The sequence below is a fragment of the Grammomys surdaster genome, unplaced genomic scaffold (assembly GCF_004785775.1).
Source record: "Grammomys surdaster isolate TR1022 unplaced genomic scaffold, NIH_TR_1.0 66, whole genome shotgun sequence".
NCBI classification, from domain to species: Eukaryota; Metazoa; Chordata; class Mammalia; order Rodentia; family Muridae; genus Grammomys; species Grammomys surdaster.
In genome coordinates this window covers 14,816,464-14,824,418 of record NW_021604568.1, presented here as the reverse complement: position 1 = coordinate 14,824,418, position 7,955 = coordinate 14,816,464, and the positions used below count along the sequence as shown (strand labels likewise).

Genomic DNA, 7,955 nt, shown 5'->3' with positions numbered 1-7,955 from the left:
GGCACAGCATCCGCATGGCACAGCATCCCATGGCACAGCATCCCATGGCAGATAGCCAAACTCTTTACCTGTTCCTCCTCCTTTGGCCCCATGCTAATGTGGGGTGATACAGCATATCCTGCCCATTGGACTGTACCCATAAGTGATGCTTCTTGGTTCTTGAGTCAAAGAACTGGAAACAGGGTACATAAACACGTTGCCCTGCCTAAACTGGCAGCAGCAAGTTCCTCGGTGAATCCTGTCAGGATTCTTAGGGATAGCACAAAGGCTTTCGCCCATGCTAGATGTATAAACTCATTTTGACTAGATACAACTTTTACACACATACACAGACACACACATGGACACAGACACACACATGCATGCAAACACACAGATACACAGAAAAAGAGAGACACAGACAAACACACACACACACACACACACACACACACACACACACACACACACACACAGAGCCAGTAGAATCTCCATGTTGTCACTGTAGTTACAGTCCACTGATCTTCCCAAGGTTAATCACTCTTTTACCACACAAACTGATTTTGTGCATGTGGGGAAATCAATATGTATAAAAACTATACAGAATATCCCAGGCTCATCTATGCTTAGATATAAACAGGGTGTTTGCCTACATGATATCTACATATTTTTTACCTACATAAACGCTACAGGGCATCTGAGAGTTTATACAGAAGCAGGAAATGTTTGTGTAGGGAGAAGCAATATTACCACTGCAGCATGTCTGCCGCCTTTCAATGACCAAGATGACCAAATGCTTGATTCAGGTTCCCAGATTATCGCCAACCAAGCTTTGGTACACCAGAGACTGGATCAGTACAGGCATGGCTCATGAGACTCTACGGTGTGGTACAGTGTGCCATCTCTCTTCAACATGACCCACAAGTCACAGTGCCTCACAGGATGTGAGAGAGAGGACAAAGGGTTCTCTGGTCACAGACTGGGAAAGGATGGCTAAAGAATGAGGCTTCAGAATGTGGAGCCTAAGCCTCCGCAAGGGAACAACGTGTCCCTCAACTGCTTGAAGCCAGGTGCCTTTTATTTCACAGCTTCCTGCAGAGTTTGCTTTCCATAGTGACCTGTCCTTCATGGTTACAGAGAGGGTGAGGGGCTGGTGTGCCACTTCCGGGGCAGAGCTGCCTCAGACCCTTCCATTACAAACCAACACCCTCAGCCACGAAGACTAAGGAGCTCTTGCCGCAGGATGGACACCTGGAAAGCCTGCTGCAAAGTGGAGGGAAGGTCTTGGGTGTGTCGCATGTAGAAGTATCCAGAAGATAAATCCAGAGAGTAAGGGCAACAGGGATGGTGAGAAAGAACTGATGGTACCTTACCAGGGGTTAGTGGCCACAAGAGGAAAAACAGAAAACTTGCTGCTTACTGGCTGTAGCATCATGTGAGGTGATGAAAATGTTCTGGGAGTACATAGGGGTAATATTCAGCAACGTGCTGAATAGCACTGGCTCGTACTTTGAAATGGTTGGTTTTATACACTGTGAGTTCTACCTCATCAGAAGTAAATAAAGCTGCTAACTTCCTCTACCCTGAGCTCTCATCAGCTTCCAACATATGGTATTTTCTCTGTGCTCTCTTCTGTTATTGTTACAAATGCTGTTTCAACACTTTCCATTTTCTGGGTATTGGGGACGGAGGCAGAAGCCATAACTAGGATAGAGAGGTTGTGTGGAATGACTGCTGACTGAAGGAGAGCTGAGGCCCTGTGCTGGAGGAAACTGCTTCCTTCTCACCTGTGCTCTGCTGACGCCCTGAGTCTATGCTATTAAGCAGAAGTGCCAGGGCACAGGGTTGGGATGGTCAGGAGTTCAAATCTCAAATTTACCACGTGTAAATTTGTACAGTTATAGCACATCATTAACATTCTCTGAACTTGGAATTTCTTGTGTAAGTCACCAAGGGAATTAAACGCAACCAAGTAGATTAAATGTCTAGAGGAGAACCTGATTCTGTAACAGAAAAATTACCCAAGCTCCAGTACCCCCAAACATGTTATTTCCCCAGAGAAGACACCAATGCAGCCTACCATTCCCTCCAGAGGACTGGACAGGTGACCCAACCCAGGCTAGGGATTTTCTCTCTGAAAGAAAGACAGGAACACATTTGGCTCAAGGGAAGGATTTCAGAGAGATTTTTTTCTTTGTTCTGCGACTCCATGGGATGCTCTGTTGTACTGTGCAGATCAGAAAATGGGAGTGTTGGGCAGAATATATTATGCATATGCATATGTTTATAAAATAACAAGTTCTCTAGAAGGGAACTCCTACATAATCAAGTCTGTCAGAAGAAAGGCTCTCTGGAACCTTCATCCTTTGATCTGTTGGGAAGGAAGTGGGCATTTCAAGAAAAAGCAAATATTTTTAGGCACAATTAATGTGTTTCCTAACACACTCTGGTCCTTCTTATCTCTAGTCCCAGTTGTAATAGTGTGAAACAGTATTTTGGAAAAAAATATAAAATTGTCTTCTCGTAACAGTATCCAGGAGTCACATAACTGTGCATGGTGTCACAGGTAAGGACTCAGAACCACAGGCAGTATGCTTGCGGGATTCAGTTCATGCTCGTGGTATCACATGGTGAGTAGCTATGCCTCAGACTGTAAACCAGGGAGCTGCCGGAGTAAGGCAGCAATGCGGACTTATCAATTGTAGCCACCTGGGACCCAAAGCTGAGCACAGTGATGGGTAAGCCATTCCTGAACAGCACAAAGGGATTTCCTCCTAACCAGCTGTTGTCCATCCTCTCACTGGAGTAACAATCCCCCATCACATTAGTATCTACTCCCAAATCAGAGGGTTTGCATAGCCCCATCTGGCCATGAAGGGTCCTTTTTAAAGAATCCTTTCTATAACAGACTAAGACATGAAAACAGGGGTAGGCCTACAGCTAAAATCAGCTTCCCACCCAGGAACATTTCGTAGTAAAGCAGGCATTGAGAAGGATGAAGGAAATGTAAAGAGAAAAAAAAAAAAAAGAAAAGAAAAATTTTTTTTTTCCTGTAAAAATCTGAAGATGTCCCTGACTGGGCCTGGTAACAAGGGAGTTTTCTGTATCTGTTCCCCATGGAGAGCTATGAATCCGAGAAAGCATCCCCACAAGCCCTCTGCTGAGCAGGCCAGGTCTACAGACAGGAGGAGAGCCAATGAGCAGGTACAAGAGATCTGAGGCTTGTGACAATGTCACCTGTCAGTCAGAAGCCATTTGTTTGCTAAGAGGCTAAAAGAGTGAGTAACTGGCAACCGAAGGGCTAAGTAAGAGAGTCATGAGGTGGCTCTTAGTCAGATGTACCAGAGAAGGCTGAAGAACTGGGTAACACCCAAGAAAAGATGAACTCTAAAGGATTAAGAGGCAATGCCATTCTCTCTGTAGGCAACACACTGAAAAGAATCACACAGAAAGGCACACCCCTAAAACGTCAACAGTGGGCTAACCCTGTATGATACATTTTATGCATTTCATAATTATTAAAAATTTTAACAAGAAAATATTATAATTGAAAGAAAAATAAAGCTGGGTCAAATATTTTCAAAGAATAACATAAAGGCTCCAATAATACATCCCAAATGGAAGGTCCAGGCTTGGGCTGTAGCTCAGTGTAGAGTATTTGCTAAGCATGTCCAAGACCCAGGTTGAAGCCCATATCAAAGGAAGAATGAACCAGAACCTCAAGTGTGGCCACTGAGAGCCTGTAAACCAGAGCCTGTCAGGATCCAGCAAGTTGTTCAACAACCTGTTGAACTAAACAACTAAAGACAGAGGATTTGTTTTATTTGTTTGTTTGTTTGTTTGTTTTTGAGATAGAGTTTCTCTGTGCAGACCTGGAACTCACTCTGTAGACCAGATCCATCTAACTCTGCCTCCTTAGTCCTGGGATTAGAGGCATGTGCCATTATTACATGGACAGCAGTTTGGTTTTAATGATGAAGACCTGATTAAGCATTCTTCAAAGGCCTACTTTAAAATAAAAATGACTAAGTAAATCTTAGTCTAGCTATATATAAAATGAATACCATATGCTAATATCAGTGGTTTTGTTTTTGAGAAAATGTCTTACTATGTAGCACAGACTGGTCTTGAACTCACAGCAACTCTCTTGTTCCAGCCACCTCAGTGCAGGGATTACCTGCATGAGCCACCACACCTGGCTGCCTCTTGCATTTTTGAACAGCAACTCTGTTATTTTACTGAAAGGACTTAAGAACCTAATCAAATATTGAACAAAAATATAATATTAATCCTCTAATACATATGTAAATATTATAATCCACAGAATTTTTAATCTAGTATGTATAAATATCAAAAATAAAGAAAATGTCTAATAATGTGCAAATAGCTATGTCATGGCACAGAGACACTGGGAAATACAAAATCCAAGGATGATTTGGAATTGCATGTACAGACTTTAGAATCCTGCACACGAACCACAGGTGGATGCCTTGAGCAAGGTGGGAGACGAGTTGTGTGACAGAAGCTTGTTCTGTTAAGAGTGTAGATTTGTATACACATTGTAAGAAGACCTTAGCTTCTCGCTCTTAAAGCAATGCCCAAGACATACTTTCTTGTATTTTTCGAGTATTTGACTAATCTCAGAGTTTGATCCTGGCCACCATGTGTGAGAAAACCCTGGAGTTCTCTCTCCTTGCTCCCACTTCTCTCTATAGTGCATGTCAGCAGCACGCTTTATGTCACAGCTTACTGAACACCTATTAGACTCTATCCAGTGCAGGGACGGGATTCATTTGGTCATTCTATATTGCGGATACTTAATACTTGCAGAATAAATAAACATAAATTATCTCTCTCTCTCTTTCTACCTCTATATCTCACATTCATTCCATTTCGACTTCCCAAGTCTGGGATTACACATATAGGTTAGCATAGCCAGCTGGTATTTCCAATTTCTTAACTAGACTGATCCACTAAAGATATTTTATTAATACTAATAAAATGTGACTTCAAGCCCATTACTTAAGTAGTAGTTCTCAATCAGTGTGAATGATTTACTCGGTTTGTTAAATAGAAATATAGGAAATATGAAGGAAAAGCAGCATCTGTACTTAGAGGTCCAGATCACGTGGGGGAGAATTGAGTCAAGAGAAAAAGGAAGAGCTCATCTGCTCTTGTATTTTGTATGTTTGTACTGTATCTCACTGATTTAAAATATACATTTATTTTATATGTATGGCTGTTTGCCTGCATGCATCTATGTGTAGCACGTCTGTGCCTGGTGCCCAGCAAGGGCAGTAGAGGATGCTGGGTGCTCTGGAATCACAGAGTGGTTGTCAGCTGCCATTTGGATGCTGGGAACTAAGCCTAAGTCCTCTGTAAGAGTACCAAGAGCTCTTAACTGCTGAGCCATTTTTCCAGCCCCAAATAATTTATAAAGAATTATAAATTATTAAAAAACAAAACCATTTGTTATGTAAGGAACAAGGTTTGATAAATTTAGATAGTAATTTCAAAAATATCTGAGATCGCATCTGTAGAGTTTGCTTGCTTCCTTCTTTGCCTCCTTCCTCCCTTCGCAGGGTCTCACTGTGTCCTCAACTGTCCTAGAACTCACGCCCACTCTATTTCAGCTTCCAGTGTCTGGGGCTGCAGTACACGTCAGCACACCCAGTGTCAGCACACTCAGATGGCATCTCCAGTTTCTTAATTGGACTGACACACTAAAGACATTTATTAATAATCGATTATTATTTCAAGCCCATTAATTTATGTAATAGTTACCAATTGGTGTGAGTAAAACACCTGCCCAGTTTGTAAAGAAAGGGTGAAATTCCAAGGTCTGGCCCAGGGGCTCTGCCTAGAATTGGAGAACAGGAATTTGCACTTTAAAAATAAAAATCACCCCGAGGGGATTCAAAGCCGACCACTTCAAAATGTGTTCAAGACAGAAGATTGTATCAACTGATATTTAATGAGGACCAATTGTCTGGGAGGCAACTTGGGTAATAAACATTAGATAAGCTTAATTAATTAGCTATTAGCAAATGAGTATTTCAGTTAGCTGTAAGTGGTAACACACCAGAACAGTCTGCACAAAACACCTGCAAGTGAAATTTTATGATAAAGGTCTCTGCCGTCCCATTTGTGAGGATTTTTACACACTCATATTTAATACAGTTCTTACGTCACACCTCCATCCACTTATATGGAGACGGTAAGGGCATCTGAAAAAGGGCGAGAATGCATTCTCAGTGTGCACTGGGAAGGATGGACTGCCCAGAAATATATTCTCCAAGTATGTTAGGATCGGCTGGGGACTTGGGCCCAGTTTCACTTGGCCGTCCTCTATCTGCCTGTTGGCTAGGCCTCAGATTTCTCCTTTGTAAGAAGTGAAGGCCGGTTTTAGCTTTTCCTGTGCACTACTTGAATAAACTCTGTAAATGTTTTCTTTGCATTGCCCATGGCACCTGTGAAATGCTGTTTCCATACGTGGGGATGCCGACGTGCTTTCAGTCTCGAACATGCACTCACATAGGCACGTACGCACACTCACATTATTCACTTCCAAGTCAAACACATTGAGCTTTTGTTATAAAATAGTCATTATGATAAATAATACCAGAGTCTAAATGAAAAATAATTGGGAATTTTTCCATAGGAAAATATCACAAACTGTGGATTCAGGGTTAAGCAACAGTAACTAGTGGTAAAATGCTTAGGCCTGAACTGTTTCAGTGACCCTAACATAATGTCTAGAATGTTTTGCAAATGTATTCGTATTTATTGTGTTTTTTTTTCCCTCTCACAAAAACATTTTTTAAAGGATTAAAGAAAAAGTTAAGTATTAATAAAAAGAAAAGCTTTTCAGAAATCCTACAAGTCTCTAGTCAAATGAATAACCAATGCATATATATCACCCTGGGTTTTCATAATGCTATCTTGAGAACCAGGAGACACAGAGGGCTTGTCTTAAACATTTTCCCCTTCTTGCTTCAGTTTAGCTTAATCAGGGGCTCCAACCGCCCTGCTGCCAGAATATTCCATTTCGTGTGGCCGAGACTAGAGAGGAAGGAGATGGATGGGATGCTTCCAGGCAGGACTCGGGAAGGCTGTAAGGAGGGTTACTGCTAGTTAGCAGCACCTAATAAGTATGGGTAAAGACACTTGTCCTTCGACTCTATGGACCCTCAAGTTCAGATTCCAAACAGAAGTGAGAATGTGTTCATCAGAATCGCGCTGCTGTCCCTTCTAGAACGATGACGGACACTGAGCTGAGGCTGAAGGTCTGTGCTGCATGGGCTTCTTAGCTTCTCAGGAAAGACAACCTCGAACGGTACAGCTCTCTCCTCCCTGTGCAACGCAGTAACTCACTATCATTAGATCTCAAAAATCTTAAAACAGTCTATTCTTTCAGCAGGAGCCATCCCCTCTCCCTGCTTGGCCAACTACAGCGCACAGATTTAAGTTACAAGACAGGCGCTCACTCCAGCAGTGTTTCCAGCAGCAAACCCTTAGCTGCCACTCTCTCTCCGGAGGTGTTTCCGCCCCCCCCCCCCCCCCGGCCCCCACTCTCTCCACTGGTGTTCCCAGGGACACCACCATCACCGCCATGCTTTCTCCAGCAGTGTTTCCAGCACATCCCCAACCCTGGCAAGCACTGAAGATTTTGTCTGAGGCAGAGGAGTCCTAGAGGAATGGATTATAAAACACCTCAGGGCTTGAAGCTTAAATTCAATTTATAGCCCCAATCTATTGTTCTAAGACAGCTGGGGAGAGCAGCCCCCGACCACCTGGGAGCCAGCCCTGCATCTGCTTCAGACTAAGAGGGGCCCCCAAAAGAGTTCCTAGTCTAGGGTGTGCGTAACAGTGAGGTACCAGACGCCTGGGGGAAACAGGATTGAGAGTGTGTTCATGGGGAAAAAAGTTATTCTAATGCTGTTTAGAATGAAAAAAGCTCTCTCTCTCTCTCTCTC

At 42.9% G+C, this 7,955-nt stretch overlaps 1 protein-coding gene across 3 annotated transcripts in view; it reads right to left on the bottom strand.

Moving 5' to 3' along the window:
- Positions 1 to 7,955, bottom strand: part of Vti1a (vesicle transport through interaction with t-SNAREs 1A) — a 302,888-nt gene that overhangs the window by 157,701 nt on the left and 137,232 nt on the right. The gene's annotated exons all lie outside the window — the stretch shown is intronic.